The sequence below is a fragment of the Lissotriton helveticus genome, chromosome 6 (genome assembly GCF_964261635.1).
Source record: "Lissotriton helveticus chromosome 6, aLisHel1.1, whole genome shotgun sequence".
NCBI classification, from domain to species: Eukaryota; Metazoa; Chordata; class Amphibia; order Caudata; family Salamandridae; genus Lissotriton; species Lissotriton helveticus.
Genome location: NC_136067.1, coordinates 838,794,762 through 838,819,289, shown reverse-complemented (window position 1 = coordinate 838,819,289; position 24,528 = coordinate 838,794,762). Strand labels below are relative to the sequence as shown.

The following is a 24,528-nucleotide window of genomic DNA, read 5'->3' as shown; positions in this document are numbered from 1 at the left end:
CCGACAAATGTTACTGTGATTATGTTCCGGGTTTCCGACACCATGAATGAAGCCCTTTTAAGTTTATTGTGGGAACTGAGTTGTAACCTTTTGTTCGTTACGTTATTGAATGCTGAAAATGTGTATAAAAGGAGCGATCCACATTTGCAATTTGAAGCAGACTCTTGGAACCTACACTTCCCATGACTTTTGCATCCCTGCAGTAATAAACGCTGATCTTTGACGCCGAAGGAAGTGTCCCGTGTCTCTGTCACTTGTACGCCGAACAGGTATCCTACGAAGGTTTCAGGTGTTGTTCCCTGGCACCGCTGGTTCTTAAAAGTCCAGTCCTTCAGTTGGCGCCCAACGTGGGGCGACATCAGCGGTACCGGTCCAAAACCTGACGATTGCGAGGAACTTCGTGTGAAATCTCCGAGGAAAAGGTGCACCCCGCTTCATCGATCCTGTTGTCGAAATAAGTGGTCCAAAGATTTTTCCCGCGAAGATTCCCGCCTCCTGACGGCTGCAACGGATCGATGCTCTGACTGTCGACCTGTTTTGGTGCCTGGCGTAGTCCTTTGTATGGCGAGACGATAGACGGGCCTTCCTGGTGACGCCATCGAGCTCTCAGTTAAGTATTTGTGGGTCGCTCCCAGTCCTTAGTTGTTGGTGCTTAGTTGTTTGCATGGTCCCATTGCATTTGTGGTGCTTATTTGTTGGTCCTTAGTTGTTATTTGACAGTTGCAATTGCCAAAAACCGAGGGTTTTGTCTTTCACGAAGATTTAGTACTTTGGTAACCCTTGAAGTTTGATACTTGGTTAGTGTGCATGATGCCTAGCCGTAGTGGTTTCATTGGTTTCTTCAAATGTTGCAACAAGGATTCCCGGTTGGAGGACTCGTGTCCGATACCTCCAGTTGGAACTCCGATATATGAGCTCTATAGTCGACATGGTGTGGGCCCTATTATATATAATGACTGTTGGGTCCGTTATACGAGAAAGGATGGTGTCCTTAGTTGGCCACCACACGGAAGTTTTGAAATGGAGATTTTAGATAATCTAGAAACTAAATTATTTAAGAAGAAAGCTAGGCCAGCTATGTTTGATTCCCTTCGGTTATGGCGTAAAGAGGCCAAGCAGAAAGAAATCAAACAGCTTAAGAAGAATCGAAGAGAGGGTATCATTCCGATAATGCAAGTCGTGCAGCAATGTCAGCGGGATAAAGTAGAAAAAGAGATAGAAATTTCCACCAGACTGCATCATATGAAGGTGGATAAATGTTATCCGGTTTTATCGTCTAGTTCTGATAAAAAGAACGAAGACGCGAAAGAAGCGAAAGAGGATCCTTTGCTAGCATATTTATTGAAATCACCACCTCCTTATGCACAGGATACTACGGCTCCTATAGTTCCTCCTGTTGTCCCTCCCGTTATTCAAGCGGCTGCTTCTCAACCCGTTGTTGGTCCTGTGTTTGTCCCTCCAACTACTCCTATTCCAACTGCTCCTTTGGCTGTACCTCCTCAGCCTCTAGTTTCTGCTACTCCAACTACCTTGACTACCCCCGCTGTTCCTACTTTCACTTCTAATGTTGTTGCTCCTGTTCTTCTTTCTTCTTCTCCTTCTGTTCGTAACCGTATCCCTAATACTGTTGCTACCCTCTATTCACCACTCCTTGGGCAGTTATTCCCATCCGATGTTTCTGAAACTCCCCAGAGACGAAGTCAAATCCCTGGTGGAAGGGAGAGTGCAACGTTAGCGAATATGGCGCGTAGGTGGATAAGACACCCTGCTAACTACCCTCCACGCATGGTTTTCGACACGTTTTCTCAGTTTAATGAGCCTACGCAGAGATTCGTGTTCGAAGAAATGTGTAACTTTTTGAGAGAACAATGGTATAGTGATGATGTAGATGATGTACCGCCCGATATGATTGAACTTCAGAGTCAATTTTCAAACGGTACGATAGTAGGTGGAGAGGTACGACGTGCCTTAGAGCGATTGTTAGCCTATAGATCCACAGTGCCTCCTCGAGTGTCGTTTGATGACGACTCCGACAATTGGAAAGCGACTCCTGGTCAGTATCCTATGAGAGAGGTTCCGCCAGTATGGATGCCAGGTAATCCTGGTGGAAATCCTGCGGTTCTGCCACATTTCCAAAGAGTTTGGATACACCTCCCATGGAAGCGATCAGAAGTCTTACAGGTGAAGCAGTCCTTGCCTGATCCACGCAAGAATCCGGCGGGTTATTATAAGGAGTTGTCTCAACTGGTAGACGCTACTATTATGAATCTTGCGGACATCGACATGCTGTTTGGCAATGTCGTACCACAACCGATTTGGGCGAAAATTCGCCAAGAAAACCACGCGAATGAGTTAGGCGGTGATTGGGCTGCAATAATAGCGGCCGATGGCCGACAAGTGGGTGGGGCTAAGCCTGAGCAGTTAATTACGGATCTGCCCCAAAGAATCATTACGTTCATGAAAACGATTATGCCAGCGATGAGGGTGAACTGGGATAAATTAGCAGCTTGTAAGCAAAAGAAGGACGAGAGTGTCTCCGATTTCTTTACCAGATTCGAAGAGGCATTTGTCGATCATAGTGGTCAGGATATGGGCACCGAGGGAGGCCAACGGTTATTTGTTGATAAATTTGTATTGAATTTGTTGCCTGAGCTATGCAACAAATTGAAAAATTCAGAAAGTGCTTGGGCGGTTTCAACTACTGCTCAAATATTAGCGACAGCTCAATACTATGAGAATAGGGAAAAGGAAGAAAGTGATCGTTCAGACAAGAAAACGAAGGAGCTTAAAACGAAGGTTTTGTTACAGCAAGCGTATCCTCCACGTTCAAATCAAAATGATTCGCAACAGCAATATCGACCACAATTACAATCTTCCAGGATGCAGTCCCGATCTGACTTCTCCGACTTTAGGTCTACGCTTGGGTATAATCAGTGTGCATATTGTAGAAGAGAGGGCCATATAAAATATGATTGTCCAGCTTTGCGTGACCGGCTTAACGGTGTGTCGGCACGAGGGGGTCGTGGTGGTCCTCAACAAGCACCCTGAGGTAGAGGCCGCGGTGCCCCTCAAAACCAAAATCATCAGCGCCCTCATACCCCATCAGACGCAAATAATTATTTTGACCAACGAAATGTGAGGTCCGATAAATCAGCACAGTATCATGTGGACGATTATTACGTCGAACATGAGATTGATGCAGGTAACCACTACTAGGACAGCCACCAACAGAGAGAGGGAGTAGTATCGGTTCCGGTTGATCAGAGTGGGCCTTACGTCGCAGTTGCTACATCTGGCGTAGTTGAGCCTTTTCTGTTAGACACTGGTGCGACGAAAAGTTCCATCATGCATTCGAAACTCCCTGGCGCACCTTTGTCCGGCTTAACAAATGTTTCCATTGGATTCTCTGGCGCCCCTGTTAGCAATCCTGTCTCTAGCCCTTTGTCCCTTACGATTGGTCCTCATGAGCTAGAGGCCCCATTGATTTTATCTACTGGTTGTGGTGAGAATCTTTTGGGCTTGGATTTGTTAAAACGGTTATATGCGACTTTGTACTGCTCTCCTGCGGGAGTGGAGCTTACATTAGGTCAGAGAGCGATCTCTCCTATGTACTTATCAATTGATAAGTTCCCACCGGAATTGAGTTCCCTTCCTCCGTCGTTATGGGCTACGGGTCCCAATGATGTAGGCTTATTGAACATCCCACCGTATGTGGTTCAGTTGAAATCGAATGTGCGTTTCCCACGTATACCACAGGATCGCATCTCTTTTGATGGTGAGCGAGCACTATTAGCGATCATTTATGACCTGATCGAAAAGGATGTCATTGAAGAAACTCGAGGCAATGTGTGTAATAGTCCTGTGTTACCGATTTTGAAACGCACAGATCCAACTAAACCTCCTGTGTACCGCTTTGTAATTGATTTACGAGAAGTAAATAAAATCGTGATTCCCCAGTTTCCTGTGGTGCCTGACATCACGGCTTTGTTGACCCTGATTCCGGCTTCTGCCTCCTGGTTCACGGTAATCGATCTAAAGAATGCTTTCTTTAGTATTCCGATCGCTGAGGAAAGCAGAGACCTATTCGGATTTTCACTGGGTGGTCGCAGTTTTAGATTTAAACGCGCACCACAGGGCTACTGTGAGAGTCCATCGATCTATAGCCAAGCACTTAAAAGTCAGCTTGATGCATTTGTGTTGCCGACAGGCGCAGCCTTAGTTCAATACGTTGACGACCTATTAGTGGCAGCTGATACAGAGGCTATTTGCAAAACCGCTACAGTATCATTGTTGCAGCACCTATGTGACTTACATCACAAGGTGTCACCTTCTAAGCTACAATATTGTTGTCAAGAAGTAACCTACTTAGGTCACTTACTGTCAAAGGATGGGAGAAGGTTGACCCCAGAGAGAATTGCAGCGATTGCTCGAATGACTGTGCCAAAGACTCAGAGAGATGTACGTGCCTTTCTAGGTATTACGTCATACTGCAGACAATGGATTCCAAATTTTTCATTGTCGGCGAAACCATTGATAGCCCTTACGTGCAAGGATGTTTCATCTCCTTTGCCATGGACTGAAGAGTGTCAGAAAAGTTTTTCTGAATTGCGTGATGCGTTGTGTTCGGCTCCTGTGTTGGGTACTCCTGATTACAATAAGCCGTTCACACTTTATGTTCACGAGAGGGACGGTTGTGCGTTGAGTGTTCTGACACAACAATTTGGCGACAAACAGCGTCCATGCGCATATTTTTCTTCGACCTTAGACCCAGTAGCTAGAGCCTTGCCGAGTTGTTTGAGAGCAACAGCGGCAGCTGCGGCGTCCATTCGACAGTCCGCAGGTCTGGTCATGGATAATATGCTCACGGTGATGGTCCCGCATGCAGTCGACACTCTCTTGAACCGAACGAAAACTCAACATTTGACGAGCGCAAGGTTGTCTGGATATGAGTTGACGTTATTGGCAAGTCACATACGGATAAAACGGTGTAATGTGTTGAATCCAGCAACGTTGTTGCCGATCGACATGGAATTAAGTGATGTAACACCACATGATTGCTATTTGAGAACTGAAGAGGAGACGAAGGGTCGTATTGACCTGAAAAACACTCCATTGGTAGATCCCGATGGTACCTTGTATGTGGATGGTTCATGTTTTAAGTTACCAAATGGTGATGTGACGACTGCGTATGCTGTAGTAACATTGAGTACGGTTGTGGAATCTGCGAGATTGAGTCAGAATTCGGCCCAAGCGGCTGAGTTGATCGCCTTGACGAGAGCGTGTGTGTTGTCCAGAGGGAAGCGGGTGAGTGTGTTTACAGACAGCCAGTATGCTTTTGGTGTGGCGCATAGTTTTGGTCGATTGTGGAGAGAAAGAGGATTTTTGACGTCGCATGGTACGAAGATTCAGCACGGACAGCTTGTGAATGACCTTTTGGACGCACGTACATTGCCTAAAGAGGTGGCAATAATCAAATGTAGTGCGCATCGGAAGGTGACGGATGATGTTGGTCGCGGTAATGCGTTTGCGGATGAGATTGCGAAGGAGACGGCTAGAGATCTGACAAATCGAATGTACGTTGCGAGTTCAGTAAGATGGCCAGCGGAGACTAGTATGTGTGAGGACACAGTTGAGAGTGTGAAGAAGATACAGAATGAAGCTACTGAGATGGAAAAGACTCAGTGGAAAGAAAGTACGGGAAAGTTAGACGAGAATGGATGTTGGGTTGATTTGTCGGAAAAGCAGAGATGGATGTTACTAGATGCATACGTGCTTGCTGTTGTTACTATGGCTCATGGTACATCACACATTAATACGAAAGGCATATGTAAGTTGCTGTCGCCCGTATGGAAGAATGATGGAATTACTAAATGTGCGGAGAGAGTGGTTAAAAATTGCATGGTATGTTTGATGTATAATCCTGGCAAGGGCACCCCCACTCCACGTGGTCATTTTGCTCCTCCCACATGTCCCTTTGAAATTATTCAGTTAGACTTTATCCACATGGAGAGATGCAATAATTTGAAGTTCGTCTTGGTTGTAGTTTGTGCGTTCTCCAGATGGATTGAGGCTTACCCCCTAAAGGATAATACTGCCCTGTCCACAGCAAAGGTTCTACTCAAAGAATATTTCCCCAGGTATGGAATGCCGTATATTGTATGGTCAGATACGGAAGTGAGTTTGTGGGAAGTGTAATGAAGAGTGTATGTCGTGGTCTTGGCATAAATCAGAAGTTTCATAGTGCTAATCATCCTTAGTCTGCGGGTTTAGTGGAAAGATATAATGGCACTCTGAAACTGAAACTTGCCAAAATCCAGGCAACGACTGGTCTATCATGGCCCGACACTTTGCCTTTAGCTCTCTTATCGACCAGGGCGACTGTGCACTCTTGAGTAGGGCTCAGCCCATATGAGATTGTGTTCGGCCGTCCTGCGAACATTTGGGGAGTTCCGAGGCCTAAAGAATTTGACAGACTTGAATATCCAATGTTAATTGACTATCTCTATGATCTGACTGCTAAATTGAGTTTGATTCATCAACAGGTCTTTGAGGCTCTACCGGCACAAACAGAGGGTCCTGGTCATCGGCTCCAACCAGGTGATTGGGTTCTTACCCGCAACTTTGGACGAAAACGAAATCTTGAGCCAAGGTTCGTGGGACCTTACCAGGTGTTGCTGGCCACGAGGACTGCGGTTCGGCTGGAAGGGAGAAAACATTGGGTACATGCCACCCACACCAAGAAAGTTCCGCTCCCATTGCCAGCAGATAGTTGGATCAGAAAAGGATTCGGCTCGTCTGAAACTTACGTCCCTCTAAGTTACGTGCCGTTTAGTGACGCGCAGCTTGTAGGAGGTAAGACCCGACACCCCTGTTGAACCATCCAAAGTTAACCCTCTTTCAGCAGCATTGGAGAATTCAAGTTCTGAACAATTGCGTGGACAATCGAACACTCTTTTGCCGTCTGATCCACTGTTTGAAGAGCAGACTCGCCCCGGAAGAAGTCGATACTTTCTTCGACCGCGCTAACAGACTAATAAATTCTGTTTTTTATTTTTTTGAATCTACATCACCTCTATTGTTGCCATAAAAATTGTGGACATTACATATATATATATATATATATATTGTGTACCTTTTTCCTTACAGCTAGGAGGCGTATATTGAATTCAATAAACTCTTGATTAAAAACCTTTTCATCTGGGTTAACCGTAGGGCCGTGCGGGTACTTCCTCCTGTTTAGCAGGTATCTGACACTAGGTCGATTACTTTTGTCGATTTCTGGGAACTCCTGGGGATTGATAATCGCTACTCAGAACGAAGTGCGTCAAGAACGTCACGGACGTTTTTAGAAGATGAAGTCTTCTAAGCTGTTGGAAATTGAGAAAATGGTGGCGCAAAGATCCAAATTGCACAAGACATTTCGGAAAAAATGTTTTTTGTTACAGGTTTTTATGTTGTTCCTAACTGTTTCTATGCTGCTGGTGGGTGGAGTATATTTTGGTTTTCAATCATTGCTGCCTTCTACTTTACCTACTCCTCCTTCTCATGATTTAAATTCTGTTTCCACTATGTCTCCACATTCCTTTCATCTTCTGCCCCAACATGAACAGGTCAGACGTGCGGAATTTATGAACAATTCTTTTGTTCAACTTCTACATCAGCATCAGTTGGTGATGAACACTACCAATTGTTGGGTATGTGGGTTAATGCCACATACCATGGATAAGGGTATTCCGTATTTTGTTCTTCCTTATAGCCCCCAGGGGTCAGCTCGAGCATTCCAGACCATGTTCCGTAGTGCACTAGATTCCTACCCCCATCGAGAGCCTCGCTCTGCAGACCTTGGTCCTGGCCCGTACCACAAGTCTTTGGCGATAGCAATTGCAGATTTAAATAGAGATATTTTTGACGCAACACTTATCCCAGAGGAAGAGGTGCGAGCTTATAAGGATCTGAGTGAGGTCGAGTATAGTACATCAGTGAATGATAGGCAGTTTAAAAGCTCATCTCCAATCTGGATCGTACCTCATCTCGGTCATTTCTGTCTGCAAGGTCTTGGTCGCAATCCGAGAGCTCAGCTTGGGAAGAGTGCTTGTGTTGATACTTACGTTTTACCAATGCTCTCTTCCCCTGTCTTTCTGACTGCCAAGGGTACCTATTTTGTATGTTATGATCGCGCATATACGTGGTTACCTCATGACTTCTCGGGTACCTGCTATATCGCAAATCTTTTGCCTCCGACTTTCACTGTTGCCTCAGATTATCACAAAACTAGAGTTGTGAGAGGTGTCATTAGTAAAGAAGATACTGCCGGTCAAGAAGCAGGAGATTTCTTTAAGGGTTTCCTACCGTTTTGGGGCCCTATGGTCAATAGCAGGAATCTGAGACAGTTAACTCGTGTAGTGGAAGCAACTGCTAACATAACTGCAAGCGCCCTTGGTAATCTGACAGCAGAGCTTCAAGCGGATAGGCTTATGACGCTACAGAACCGTATGGTTCTAGACGTAGTACTAGCAGACAGAGGTGGTGTGTGTAAGGTCATCCATTCGAGCTGCTGCATTTTCATACCTGATAACGCTCCAACGGTTTATCAAGCCATCTCGAAGTTGCATAAAATCTCAGAGTCCATACACGTGGACGAGGGAGATTGGACGCTTCTAGGATGGTTTTGGGGTCTGATGTCAACTTGGGGTTGGAAAATTCTGATGATTATAGGGGTTGTTGTGACGTTTCTGTTCACGTGTTGTCTTTGTGTGCAGTGTGGTCCTGCCTTATGTGGCCTTTGTGCTACAACGTGTATAAGAAGGCCATCTGTTACCGGCGAGACATTGATGAATAAGATGATGTTCCAGCAACACTTGAATGATCTGATGAATATCGAAATTGATTATGATTCCGACTAGTGCTTGCCTACATGAGGGCAAAAGGAGCGTCTGAGGACCAATGAGAACCGTTACGATGCTAGCGAGGGTGGTATCTATGAACCGTAAATGACGAGATTAATAGGTGTACGCATTTTCGCTACTCTACTTAGAAGGGTTCGTCTTATTTACAGGTTTCTTCATTTGAACCCTCGGGTTCCATTTTAGATACGGCATCCATTTTTCTTGCCCTCACGTAGTCAGCGAACAGGCAAATGTCCGCCTCATGACCCTGTGATTCCCAAGACTGGGGGATGACACGGCAGAGACAGATGGCTCCGCAGCTGGGTAATCTTCCCACGTTGGCCTATTGTTTCAGCCTTGCATGCGCTCGGCTCGAATCCTTTGATCCTGGGATTGCGCTTCCGATATTACCTCCACACTCCTTCTTCTTCTGTTGTCTGACTTCCTTGCACCTGTTCCTGTCTCTTACTCTCGTCCTTTTACAACTAGAGTGGAATGTGCATAGCAGCAGGATAATGTGCTTTTACAGTTGGGAACCGACAAATGTTACTGTGATTATGTTCCGGGTTTCCGACACCATGAATGAAGCCCTTTTAAGTTTATTGTGGGAACTGAGTTGTAACCTTTTGTTCGTTACGTTATTGAATGCTGAAAATGTGTATAAAAGGAGCGATCCACATTTGCAATTTGAAGCAGACTCTTGGAACCTACACTCTGTTGTACTTCCCATGACTTTTGCATCCCTGCAGTAATAAACGCTGATCTTTAACGCCAAAGGAAGTGTCCCGTGTCTCTGTCACTTGTACGCCGAACAGGTATCCTACGAAGGTTTCAGGTGTTGTTCCCTGGCACTGCTGGTTCTTAAAAGTCCAGTCCTTCACTCCGACTGATTAAAATAAAGTCTATCCTTGGCTGGTGTTTATATTTATAGTTCCGGAAAGACACTCCCTGCTGGTCCCCGGACCTTTCTCTCCATATGTCAAGGTAATCATATGTTTTCATTACAGATTGTAACACTAACCTAGATTTTGACAAAGCTAAGGAACGACTATTGGGGGATTTATCCAAAACTGGATCTAGGACAATGTTAAAATCACCAGCTATAATAGTTGGCTCTGAAAAGGAGAGCAAATGTGAAAACATAGTCTCCAATGTAGTAGGATCATCCTGGTTCGGCCCATAGTAGCCCAACACTGTGGTTTGGGAGCCCGCTATTACCACAGAGGCTATGGCCCATCTACCACCTGGGTCGACCTGTTGAGATAGGAGCCTAGCTTTAGCTCCTTTCTTGAAAATTATAGAAACCCCTCTAGTATTACTGGCCTGAGTAGTTGAGACCGCAAAGTCTATCCACCTATTTCTTTTAATTAAATCCATCATCTCTGAATGTGTTAAATGAGTCTCCTGGAGAATAATGACCTGCGCATCCAGATCCCGTAAGTATTGCATGATTTTGTTTGCCCTTGGTTTGGTACGCAGGCCATTAATGTTCCAGGAGAGGTATTTTATGTTAATCATCTTGAGCATACGTGTCCAACAAGAGTAAGAAATAAGCAGATAAAACTAGACCGACCCATTGTTGTCTAAAATTCATTTCAAAAGATTGCGATACCACTTTCATTCTATCAAGTTTATCATATCTTGGCTTTCTGAGGACATTTTTACTTTTTTTCCACCCCCCACCACCTACCCTAGCTTTGTGCCTCCAGCCCTCCCCCCTCCCATTCCCAGGAAAACCCTTGCAATATCTAACCGGTACGATGACCGGTTGATAGCGCCCCTCCGTGAACTCCTGGAGAGATACCCCACCAATATAAATGTGAAAAAATGAAAGAAACTAATCTAATAGTGACACTCAATTAATTACATTGCTTATTATATCATTAAGGGAATTACCTTTACTCTATGTGCATAAGAACTCAAAGAAGTCATGGAGTGGCCATAGACGCCAGCTCTTCTTAATAGGTCTTATAGTTAGGACTTCTTATTACTTCCCATCTGCATCAGGAGTTCATCAGCTGCTTGCACTGTTCTAATATTGGTCATCTTATTGTTATACATTATTTTCATGCCAGCAGGGAATGTTAATTGAGCTGAGGCACCCGATGCTCTAAAAGCTTCCAGGCGCCTCCCGAACTCCCATTGCTTCTCTAAAGTAATTCTTGAGAGATCTGACCTTATTAAGAATGTAAACCCTTTTGCAACCAGAGATTTTTGCTTTAGCGCAAGATTAAATATTTGTTCCTTCAATACGTATGTATGAAAATTTACCAAGATTTTACGGGGTTTAGATCTCTGGGGGTTACGTTTAAAGGGATCCCTGTGAACTCTTTGGATATCCAATGCTAGCTCTTCTAATGAGAGGTTTAAATTCAGGGACTCTTTCAACAAACCCGTTATAAACTGTTTTAAGTCAGAGCCCTCTGAGCCTTCGGGCACATTCAAAATTCGGAGATTTCCCCTCCTCGCATTGTTTTCCAAAGTCTCCATTCTTTCACTAAGTGCTTGCTCCTCTCTAGAAAGCTTCTGAATATCTACTTTTGCCTGGTCCAGATAGACAGAAAATGTTGCTGTAGTCTCTTCAAGGACTCCCGTTCTTATGGCGAGTCCCTCGATTTTATTTTCAAGGGATTCACAGAAGCTTCTTATTTCAGCTTGATTTGCAGATTGATTTGCAGAAGACTCCGCGAAGCCCTTTCTTATTTCCAGCGTTAGAGCTGAAAACATGCCTAGTATGGACGCTGGAGTTATGTCATCTTTGTGGTCAAACTTGGATTGATCCGTGAGGGAGTCTATGGAGTGATCAATTTGATCAAAGAGATCTCCCCCAACTGCTCCGGCTTCTTCATTCGATCCACTAGGAGCAACCTCAGTGACAATCAAGACCTCTGAATCTCCTGATGGGGGAACTGGTACTGCCTCCTCCTGAGCGAGAGAAGATTGCGATCCTGACCCTTTCTCGTTATCTCCATCTCCTAGACTTAATTCACTGACTTCACTGACTTCAGGTTCTATAACCCCTTCTTCTGATCCTTGATCTTTTGCCTCTATTACCTCAGAAGCCTGAAGGGGAGAAACCTTATCCGTTGGAAGAGAACCTTTCAACTCAGGACCGGATGACATGGTTTGATCTCCTGACAGATGTAATATCTGGGGTATTGCTTTAAAGTAGGAGCGTAAGGAGGGGGTAATCTTGGCGCCTTTCTCAGATACAGTATTCTGCGTTTTAGTTTTCGTTTTCGTTTTAGTTTTAGACTTCAAGCCGGTTTTAGTGCCTCTACCTTTAACCTCTATACTTAAGTAAGAGGAGGATTTTTTGTCTACTCCCACTACTGTGTGGTCTACCACCCCACTAGGTGAGCCCAATACACCAAGCGTATCCTCTAGTGGAGCACCTTTCTTCCTCCGCCCTCTTTTGCAGGTTGCTTTACTGAAGGTGGGTGGCGCTTTTGCTGTTAACTCAGGGGCAACTACAGTCTTTATTGCCCCCTCTTCCCCTAATGATGTTGATGCTGGTATGTGGTTATGTGTTAACAGTATGCTCGGCTGCTCACTTGTAAGTTCTGGGGCACTAGACGAGATTTTAACAGAGGAGACTGCGTGATATGGCTTCCCCAGGCTTCTCAGTAACCTCCCTCTCCTCAGCTCCAGCGAGGCTGACCGGAGACGAGGTAGCGGTGATTGTGGTGATTGTGGTTGTTTTTTCTCAAACACCGTCTCCCGCGTTTCCTGCGAATATGGCTGGAAAATTTTATCAGAGTAATCTAAGAGCCGATATGGGGGCCTCTGTTTACCGAAGCCAAGGCTTGCCGTATCTTTAAAAGCTTCCTCGGCAAAAATAAAGATTAGATTCTGTTTACTTATCTCGCGTTGTGGAGACTGCCAGACCCCCAACAGTGGGAAGCACGTTGTAGACCCTGGCTGTCCGGCTCCACAGCCTCCCAAGCAGCTGTAGTACGAGGTAGAGCAGAGTCCCGGAAAGTCAATCATTCGTATCCGACAGCAACCAGCGTTCTCCCCGCTCTCAGCTGCAACTCCGCACTCGAGCACTCCGGCGCTCCGGCGCTGCAAAAGTGTGGTGCCTCGAGGACAGTATTCAGCTCCCCTGACTATCGTGAGTGTCGAAAATGAAATTTAGGGGATAGTTTACATGATGTGGTGATCTTCACCAGGAGCTCATACCGGAGCACCACGACCGCTTAACCAGCGGCTGCCATGTTTTCAAGGGCAGGACTGATTTTATAGTGAAAAATAAAACATGCTGATGAGTGGATTCACACTGTTTATGTAAATGATATACGTTTGCGTTGTATCCTGTGTACCTTAAAAAACTGGTAACCCTAATCCAAGGAGGATTACTGTCTGTAATAATTTTCCAAATTCTACTCAAGTGAGTATTAACTTTTATCCAACCCTAATTCTTCTATTTTGTCATAAATTATGAACTCTCCTTTTGATCTCTTTTGGTTATTTTCATAATTTGATTTACACAGACAATCTATTTACAATTTAGTCCACAGAATGTACACCTCTTTAGTGCTGAAAACTATTTATGCAGCCAACTGGCAGTGCCTTTTCCACATAATCAATTTGTATCATTCCTGCTGAACCCAATGCAACCAAACCCAGTCCAATCCAGTCAAATTCACTCAAATCCCATTCTATCAAGTCCAATCCCATTCAAATTCACTCAAATCCCATTCTATCAAGTCCAGTCCAATTACAGTCAAACCAGACCACATCCTATTCAATCTAATTCAAACCATTGAACTACACTTCAATCCCTCCTATGCAGTACCGCCCCAACCAATGAAACCAATCCTTTCCTGTCCAATCCAAACCAGCCCAGTTCTAATTACTTTAAACCAATCCATTCACATTCACACCAGCCCCTCCTATGTACTACAATTCTAGCCAATCCAATCCAGTCCAGTTCTATTCAATCTAATCCAAACCCTTCAAATCCACCGTAATCCCTCCTGTGTATTGCATTCCCATTCAATCCAACCAACACAAACCTGTCCAATCCTATCCAAACCAGCCCAATACTATTCAATCCAATCAAATCTAAGCCTCTACAGCCCGATCAGCATATATTCTCTTCTCAATAACAATGAGAACTTCACATTTAGCGTTAAGTAGTCAGTGCAAGGCATGGGAGTTTCCCTTATGTATTTGAACCTTTATAACACTCTTCTGAGACAAAGTCCCATGTTGGATGGTATCTCCAAAAGTGCATATGGTATTAATGGCGATTCTCCAGGAGGTTGTCAGGTTGAATTTCTTGAAAATCAATATTATAAGATCTGTTTAACAATTTTCAATGTGTTAACTCCCTTTGCCCATGCTGCTTTCGGTCTAGAAAGTGAGTTTTAATTTGAAAGCTGGTACATAGACTATGAATGGTTCCTAGCGCGTATTTTTTCAGAGAATGGCAAACTGTATGAATCAGAAAACCTGTATGCTGTAGTACGATGTACGAAAGGAAGCAATGCTACCCCTGCTTTGGTATTATGAAACAAAATAATTATATTTTATGATACAATAGTTCTCAACTTTGTCTAGTTTGCAATCAAATGCCATACAGCAGAATGCCTTTGTTTTTTAGTGATAGTTTACCACTGTTCGAATACTTTATTGCACTGGACATAGAAAGCACCATGGAATGTTTGGTCCTTTAAGTAGGACTGGTGGTGCAATCGAGGGGTACAGGAGAAGGTTTCAGGGCATAGACATGGAACATTGGGTCGGCAGAGGAAATAGGAAGTGATGGGACACAAACATAGGTAGAGTGTTAAATATGCAGACAGAGGAGTTGGTGGGAGCAAATTTGAGGGGGCCAAAGTAGAGAGCAGAAATGGCAATCAAAGCACTGCCAGGAAGATTTGGAGATGGTGTGGAGGTTGGATTGAAATAAAGTGGGGAAGAATGTTAGGAACAAGACAGGAGTGGGTTCCATATGATGGTGCTGCTTATACTGCACGCAACCATCACCTGACTCATCCATATGCGCAGCCCCAAAGGAAAGACTTTTTGAGGGGATGATAGGTCAGGAGAGGAATTGGACTCTGTGTAAGAGGAGCAAAGACCTGACACTGAAGGACAGTGGGAGATGGACTAACCCTGTGAGACCTCTCTCCGTCAAGAAAGGTTTATTGTGTTTGCAGACACAATCTTCTTCTTCCTTTATCTTGTCAATCAACTTAGTCCCTGCAGAATCCAGAGATGAAAGGAGAGTTGGAGCAAGGGAGGATTGGCAGGCCGTTTACACTCCCTTGAGCCAATGGTTTCTTAGGGCTTGCGGAGGACAGAGGCATCACGGTTTGCTGCATAGCCTTCCAAGGTTGCTGAGGGATAGGTTCCAGCACTCTCTTGGCCCAGATAACCTGGTATTAGCCTTCCAGGTATCTATGTCTGACCCTAGGCTGCCTGGGTGGCTACTATGAGGACTAAGTGGCCTGTGGAGCTTTGCTGACAAAGCCGGTGTGAACATGTCATTCTCACTGGGGATGCCATGGAAGAGGTATAGCACACCCTTGTCCGGGTCACTGTAGTATTTCTAGGGCAGGAAGCTGCAGATCCAAAGTTCAAAAGCCAGAGGCTCCATCTCAGTAAGCGGAGGAGAGCAACAAGTGAAAGTAACTGGAACATGGGCCTCATACACTCCTGTGTGCACACGCACACAGTATAGAGTCGAAATATAGAGTTTTTAATATCGATATGCATTAATATCGATAAAAAATATAGAATGGACACAATATCGACTGGACAGAATATAGACTACAAAAATGTCGAATAGGATAGCATTAATATCGAATCAAAAATATAGAATGGACATAATATCGAATGGACAGAATATAGACTACAAAAATATAGAATGGACAGAATATAGTGTACAAAAATATCGAATTTGAGGTAAGTAAGTTAATATCAATTTTTAAAGTGTTTTTTATTTTAGTATATGTTTGAAAAGTGTATATTTATTATATTATTTATATTAATTAATTATTTTTATGGTATTTAATTTTTGCGTAATTTAATTCTGTAGAGGGTTGTGGGTTTATAGGGGAATAGGGTGGGAAGTAATTTAATTATAATTAATTAAATATGTTAATTTATTTATTGGTATTTATTTTGAATTAATTGTTAATTAATTAAAATATAATTCGTAATTAATTTCAATTAATTGATTAATTGATAATTATGTTAATTTTAGTAATTCATTTTCTGTAGCGGGTTGTGGGTTTATAGGGGAATAGGGTGGGAAGTAATTTAATTATAATTAATTAAATATGTTAATTTATTTATTGGTATTTATTTTGAATTCATTGATAATTAATTATTAATTGGTCATTAATTAAAATATGATTGGTAATTAATTTTAATTAATTGATTAATTGATAAATATCTTAATTTTAGTAATGTATTTTCTGTAGCGGGTTGTGGGTTTATAGGGAATAGGGTGGGAAGTAATTTAATTATAAATAATTACGTATGTTAATTTATTTATTTGCATTTATTTTGAATTAATTGTTAATTAATTATTAATTGGTAATTAATTAAAATATAATGGGTAATTAATTGTAATTAAATTATTAATTGATAATTATGTTAATGTTATTAATTTATTTTCTGTAGTGAGTTGTGGGTTTATAGGGGAATAGGGTGGGGAGTAATTTAATTGTAAGTAATTCTATTTTTTAAATCTTTTGTTTATCTAATTTTTAATTACTTTTTTAATTGTTAATTAATTTATTGTTAATTGGTAAATAATTTGTATTAGTAGGTAATTATTTTTATTAATTAATTTGTATTTGTATTTTTAATTGATTAATTAATATATGATATACATGTGTTAATTATTTTAATTAATTTGTAATTTGTATTAATATTTATTTTATTTTTATTTATATATGAAGTATTTACTTTCCCTACTGTTGCACTCACTGGAGTGGGAATAGTAATTTTTACCCTCCTGCTATCCAACGCTTTGCCTACTGTTGCACTCACTGGAGTGGGAATAGCAATTTTTTCCTTCCTGCTATCCAACCCTTTCCCTACTGTTGCACTCACTGGAGTGGGAATAGAAATTTTTACCCCTACGCTATCCAACGCTTTCCCTACTTTTGCACTCTCTGGAGTGGGAATAGTAATTTTTACACCTACACTATTCAACGCTTTCCCTACTGTTGCACTCTCTGGAGTGGGAATAGTAATTTTTACCCCTATGCTATCCAGCGCTTTCCCTACTGTTGCACTCCCTGGAGTTGGAATAGTCATTTTTTCCTTCCTGCTATCCAACCCTTTCCCTACTGTTGCACTCACTGGAGTGGGAATAGAAATTTTTACCCCTACGCTATCCAACGCTTTCCCTACTTTTGCACTCTCTGGAGTGGGAATAGTAATTTTTACACCTACGCTAATCAATGCTTTCCCTACTGTTGCACTCTCTGGAGTGGGAATAGTAATTTTTACCCCTATGCTATCCAGCGCTTTCCCTACTGTTGCACTCTCTGGAGTTGGAATAGTAATTTTTACCCCTACGCTATCCAACATTTTCCCTACTGTTGCATTCTCAGGAGTGGGAATAGTAATTTTTACCCCTACGCTATCCAACACTTTCCCTACTGTTGCACTCTCTGGAGTGGGAATAGTAATTTTTACCCCTACGCTATCCAACGCTTTCATTACTGTTGCACTCTCTGGAGTGGGAATAGTAATTTTTACCCCTACGCTATCCAACGCTTTCCCTACTGTAACACTCTCTGGAGTGGGAATAGTAATTTTTACCCCTACGCTATCCAACCCTTTTTCTACTGTTGCACTCTCTGGAGTGGGAATAGTAATTTTTACCTCTACGCTATCCAGCGCTTTCCCTACTGTTGCACTCTCTGGAGTGGGAATAATAATTTTAACCCCTACGCTATGCAACGCTTTCCCTACTGTTGCACTCTCTGGAGTGGGAATAGTAATTTTTACCCCTACGCTATCCAACCCTTTCCCTACTGTTGCACTCTCTGGAGTGGGAATAGTAATTTTTACCCATACGCTATCCAATGCTTTCCCTACTGTTGCACTCTCTGGAGTGGGAATAGTAATTTTTAACTCTACGCTATCCAGCGCTTTCCCTACTGTTGCACTCTCTAGAGTTGGAATAGTAATTTTTACCCCTACGCTATCCAACGCTTTCCCTACTGTTGCACTCTCCGGAGTGGGAATAGTAATTTTTACTTCTTCGCTATCCAACCCTTTCCCTACTGTTGCACTCACTGGAGTGGTAAGAGTAAATTTTACCCTTTCCGCTATCCTACGGTAAAAATATTGTAAATTTTTTATTAATATTACGTTATATATATATATATATATATATATATATATCCACACAAAGTTAAAAAATGATGGCACTCCACCTGCGACGAGGCAAGTTGTGAATTTATATATATATATATATATATATATATATATATATATGTATTAACAAATCAATTTGTATGTTTTTTTTTAACTTACATTAATTATTTATCAATTTTAAGGTTATTTAAGTATTTTAAGTATGTTTAACCACTTGGCTGCTAAGGGTGTTCGATGAGCTCCATTGACTTTCCATTGAAATCAATGGAAAGTCCATGACGAGTTACCCTTGTCATTAGCGCTGAAGGGGTTAAGGTAATTATATTTATTATTTCATTAACTTTTAATTAATTTAAAGCATTTTAAAAAAAATGATATTTTGAATAACTATATTTTTTACATCGATATTTTTGATTCGATATTTTTGTACTTACCTGTTTGGAGATAGGAGGTCGATATTTTGGCATTCTATATTTTTACCTCGATATTTTGGTAGGTCGATATTTTGGCATTCTATATTATGTCAGTGATCCCACGCACACACTCACATGCACACATAAGACTAATTATCTCATATGTGAGCTATGTATTGTTATAAGAGTCCACATAAACGTTGTTTGTTCATTATTTGAACACTGATAGTAATTTATCAACAGGCTTGCATCTGATATTAATTTATTTATTTAATTGAAAAGTTTTATAAAGCGCGAACCTGACACATAAGGATATCAGAGCGCTGTACATAGAAGTAGAAAAGATAAGCAGGTGAAGGTGTCAAATACTAATCATATAAGCAGTTAAACAAACACAATGCGAAAAATATATAAATATATATGATAATAACATTGTAGCTACTTGTTGTATCTCATTGATATCTGAGATGATTGTCCCCCAAGAGCCCCAGATACATTATCAGCTATAGATAAGAATAAGCTTTATATAAGAGCTGCTGTAAAGTGATAAAAGTGATGACACCAACCCGAAGGTTGCCGTAGCATAGTGTTTGTTGGATTTTTTTGTTCATCTGATGACATCGTTTAATCTTCAAGAATGACTAGAACCCTCCAGTCTTTCTTGTGTCCCCTAGACCACTTTTATATAAGGTGTTATGTGCACAGAATTGAAGAAGGAGGGTATCCGCGAACCACATGTCGGCTGTTGCTTAAAAGTTGTCCTCAGCAGTGTTAGTTATTTTATATGTCCAATAAATGTATTACAAGGAATTGTGAAGTAGTAAGAAATGTGTATGCAGCGCAACCAGCAAAAACTGTTTATTTAGAGTTAAATACTTCTGCTAAAAGGATATCGGGCAAGTTGGGGTGCACTATACAACTCTGAGCCAAATCCCAGCAATCATATATACCTATATAAATATAAGAAAATGTACCGAGAAGCATATTCAGTCACATATTGTAAGCAAATGCAAAGAAACATAATAACAAATGCTAAACCACATGGGCCAGCTTACAAACCATGGGTAACACCACATCACAAGCAAGTTCAATCATGAGCAGGACAATCCTTGAATCCAGGAACCAAGGGTTCTGATATCTATGATGCAAATGTGGTAATGCACTTTTGCATTAGCAAACAAAGACCGGGTCTCGCTCGTCAGGAGACCACCACAGTTTGCCCCACTTATTGCCACTGTACTTACAAAACTACTAACAATCACACTGTTACAAGTTTGACAATTCAGACTGTTCCGGGGCCATCAAAGCTTTAAGAATGGCTTGGGTGGCAAGTAATAGTTGTTTTAATGTATATTGAATTAACAAAAAAAAATTTTCTGCTCACCTTAAATTACACAAACAGCGCCACCATGTGGAAGCTGGCATAAGTGCCAGCAATTCAGTGCCGGTGCGGAGTACCTGAAACCACCAGCTCAAATTAAACACTGGTCTTTTAAACACACTCCTCCTGAATTCCAAACTATCTCCCTGCCCATGATAGAGACGAATACCCCCTTCATTAAATAAGCACCTTTACCACAAATCACACTGCCCACAGATTTCCGTTTTTCATAGATTCTCTCGTCACTGTAGAGACCTCCCCACATTACCTCCTCGTCCGTCTTCCTCGCCACTGTAATTACTAATGAGCATCCTGCTCCCACAGAAACTCCAAGCAAAAGTTAACATACTAGTCTCCCTATCCCTCCAATATGGCCCATAGTCCTGCTATAGCGGACTCTTGGGCCCCGTTCTCAGGTGGGTACGATTTCATTGTTGTGCTGTTTGTTTCCCCCCTTGGTTGGCATTTTTTCCTTTGTCCCCTGTCATGCTCTAGCTGCCTTATGGGGTCTTGGGGTTGTTTGTGCCATTTTGGTTTTGCCTCCGCGTCCTGCTCTGTCAGACTCGGTGTCTTTTCCTTTTGTTTTGCGGCTGGTGTGTGTGCCGGGTCCTGCTCTAGCGGACTCGGCGTCTTTTCCTTTTCAGCTGTGGCGTGTGCCGTGTCCTGCTCTAGCGGACTCGGCGTCTTTCCTTTTCAGCTGTGGCATGTGCCGTGTCCTGCTCTAGCGGAATCGGCGTCTTTTCCTTTTTCAGTTGTGGCGTGTGCCGTGTCCTGCTCTAGCGGACTCGGCGTCTTTTCCTTTTTCAGCTGTGGCGTGTGCCGTGTCCTGCTCTAGCGAACTCGGCGCCTTTTCCTTTTCAGCTGAGGCGTGTTCCGAGTCCTGCTGTGGCGGACTCGGCGTCTTCACCTTTGTTTCAAATGGTGCGTGTGCCGAGTCCTGCTCTTGCGGACTCGGCGTATTTTTCTAATGGTTGCTATCTTCGCGCTCAGCCCTGCTCAGCGGCTCAGGCGTGTTTAATATTTTGGCCACCTGCTTTGACCCGGCACCTATTCGCGCTACGTGCATATGGGTTGCCTTTGGAGCTGCCTTTCGGTATGTCATGTTTTAGCGGACTCGCCTTACGAGGTTCGGGGGGGAGCCTTCCGTTCCTTCTACGGCTTCTCTCTGGGGTCGCGTTTGTCGACTGGGAGGGGGCATGGCTTCGGCCGTCTGGATGCAGTTGGGCGCATTGGTTGCATCGTAGTTGCTGGGGTTCCTGGGAGTCTCTGGTTTGCTCAGTCGGTGGGACATCTGTCTTTTGCTGTGATCCCGAGGTTCGGGTCCATGTGCAGGCTAGTGGGTTTGTGCAATCGTGCTCTTTTTGCATTCTCTGTTCCTACTACATGCTGGAGGCCGGCCATCGGCACACCCATACCACTGGCAGACGGGCATACATTGGTTATGTTATCCTGTTTCACATTTTGCGGGATGTGATGCGCCTTTTCGGCGCTCTTGCTTGCTGTGGGTGTTTTGCCTGCCTTTTTCTGTGATGTGCTCTGTTTGGGTTTGCAAATGGAGCTATTGCTCAATGGTGAGTCTTGTACCTTTGGTGGTGCCCGACCTCAAAGGCCGGGGTTCGATTACTGCCAATGCTGTTAAAATATCCCCAGGTGGTATAACATTTCTGACAGTGATTGAAACGTTTTGTCGTAAGGAGCCTGTGTCGTTGCCTCTCTCCTCATAGGTTTTGAATGTGTTGGGGGCTACATGGCTTGGTGTTGTTCGACATGTTTTCCCCGGTTCTGTGGAACCTTCTCCCTTGCAGGACTTTCCCGTTGGTTTTCCTGCTTATGTTGCATGGCCGGGGTCGTTTTCCCGCTCTCTGCCTGGTGGGTTGATGGGGCTGTTTCTTTCTTTCATTTCCTTTGCCTCCTTGTGACTGTGACCATTCTGACATGTTCCATACCTGTTCTCAGTGTTCTTGGTGGTTGCCGGTTGCGCCGGGTTGGTGCCTGGTTGGGCAGCCGCCTGGTGATGCTGGGTGTTGGGAGCTGACGCCTGTTGCGATTCTGGTCTTGGTGGACCGTTGATGCGCTGAGAGTTTTTGGTTATGTGCCTTTCCCTTTCTGGTGTTCGCCTTTTGGTGCTCACTTGGTGGTTCTGATCTGTGATTCTGCACTTGCTCCTGCTCATCGTGGGCGGACTCCTCTGCCTTTCATGGTCTTGGACGTGACCGGGGTACTTCTTCCTATGGTTGGTTCCCGGTGCCTGCCACCTCTTCCTCCTCTTCTGCTTCAGCGGGTTGCTCCAGGTGTGGATCCGGTGGGAGGTCGGATGTATCTCTTTGTGGTCGACTGGATGCGGGCTATGTCGGTCCACTGGGTTTTCCTGGCGGTGTTGGCAGGTTTTCTCCTTGTTTTCCTGCTGTCGCCCCTTGTGGGGAGGTCTCGCGGAGGCCTATGTCCGGTGGAGGATCTGCCTTGGTTGGTTTGGTGTTTTGATCCTGTCTAGTTCCGGTTGGTGTCCTTGCGGGTATTCCTGCCTCTGCTCATTCATTGGGTTTCTGGATTCCTTTGGTTGGCGGGATGCTTCTCTCCTTGCACCCGTGTGCTGTGGCTCAATTGTAAGTCTTGTATCTGTGGTGGTTTGGTTTCTCACAGGTCAAGGGTTCAATACCTGCTACTGCTGTCATTGTTTCCTACAGTGGCACATTTTCAGTCCCTGCTTCCGTAGTGCTATGCTCCATGTCCATGTGAGTTGCATTGGTCCTCGTGGGTCACGGGTTCTCTTGCTTCCTTGTTCCTTCTATGGATCGGATGTATGTGGAGAGGGGTTGGCCTAACGGCTAAGGTGCTCGACCTCGGACCTGGGGATCTGGGTTCGAGTCTCGGTAACGACGCCAAAAACCCCCTGTGATTGTGGGCAAATCACTTAATCTCCCCGTGCCTAAAAAAAAGAAAGTGTGTCCTCATGTAACGTAACTTGTGCTATGTAAAGCGCTCTGATAACTGATTCGGTTCGGTTCTAGTTCGCGCTATATAAAACTCTGCAAAAAAAAAAAAAAAAATGTTGGGGCTCCCTTGGGGCGCTGTTGGGTTTGATGTTTCGGCGTCTTGAACTGTCATTGCCTCTGACGTCTGTTTTTGGTCCCTGGTGTTGGGGTCTTGCCCTCCAATGTGAATTTGCTTTGGGGTCCGGGTTTACTGTCCGCCTACTTGTTGGTGGTGCCTTGGGCTCCTCTCCCTTTGTCTCTTGGTTGGTTGGTGGCTGGATGTCGGTGAGCTATTCGGGTGTCGTCTGTTTCTGTCTGTTCCCTCTCGGATGGTCACTACGAGTGCCTGTCTGTTTCCCGGGGGGGGGCTACTTTGGATGACTCTTGGATGCGAGGTTGGTGGTCAGTGGCTCTGCTTTCTTGTTTCTCCGTTTGCAGGAGGCTGAAGGCTGTTCGATTGAGTCGCTTGACGCTTGACGCTTGCGGCCTTGTTGGTGGTTCCTCGTGTTGGAATCCGGACGAACTCTGATGTTGTCCTGTTCTGCTTCTCTGTTTGGGGGGGTTGCGAGGTTCATTCCCTCAGTTTCCTATGTTGAATCCATTGTTCCAGGTCTGGGTCGTTGTTGGAATCCCTGTCTGCGATTTCTCTCCCGCGCCGGGGGGTTGTGATGGCGGACTGTCTGTACGGGATCTTTTCCTCCTTAGGGTCTTTTTTTTCTTTTCTGGATGGTATTCCGGCCGTTGAAGTGATGTTTTGGGTGTCCGTCCATGGGCTTGGCGGGTGGTTGCGATGTCCTTCCGGTAGCCGAGGGGCCTGGTGTATGCGTGCCTCTTGTTGCCCTGATTCCGGCGATTGTGCTGTGGTTTGGGTGTTATGGAGCATTGGTGCCTCTGGTTGGCCCGGGTTGGCTTCGACCCCGTGGTTTCCTCTGTTGTTGGTAGTGCTCACTTCAGCGGCACATATACTAAAATTGGAACGATACAGAGTAGGTTGGCATGGCCCCTGCGCTAGGATGACCTGCCAATTCGTGATGCGTTCCATATAATGGCGGCATTGCGTCCGGGTTGGCCGTTGGTGTTCCTTTCCTTTCCATTTGTTGGACCCTCTGGTTCCTCTTCCGGTGTTCCAGGCATTGTTCCTTCTGGATTGGCTCTTCTGCAGTGTTATCTGTTCCTGCATGATTGTTCGTTTGGAGTTGTGGGTCTTTTCCCACTGTGCAGGCGCCCCTCTGCTGGTACTGTCTTTCACTACGCATTGGGTCTCCTCTACTATTTGGGGTCTGCAATATGGTTTGGCTCCTGATCGGGTCCTGGTTGTTTTTTGGGGGTCGGTGTTGTTTGGGCTTGGCCCTTTCTTCCCTCCTTGTTTAAGAGGGGCTTCCTTTGGAGTTTTTTCTTGGTCTACTTCAGGTGTCTGTGGGGCTTTTGATGACTCGTATTTTTGGGTCTCTGGCACTTCTCCGCCCTTGTCCTGGGTTCTCTCCTCCCTGTGGCACCTTCCGTTGGTGTTGGGTGCATTGCGCAGG

The 24,528-nt window shown here is 44.0% G+C and overlaps 1 non-coding gene across 1 annotated transcript; it reads left to right on the top strand.

Annotated features, from left to right (window-relative positions):
• The first annotated feature begins 23,943 nt into the window (after positions 1-23,943).
• LOC144765384 (U6 spliceosomal RNA) lies at positions 23,944-24,050 on the top strand. Its single transcript, XR_013597381.1, has one exon. It is a non-coding gene; the product is annotated as a U6 spliceosomal RNA (small nuclear RNA).
• Positions 24,051-24,528: the final 478 nt, after the last annotated feature.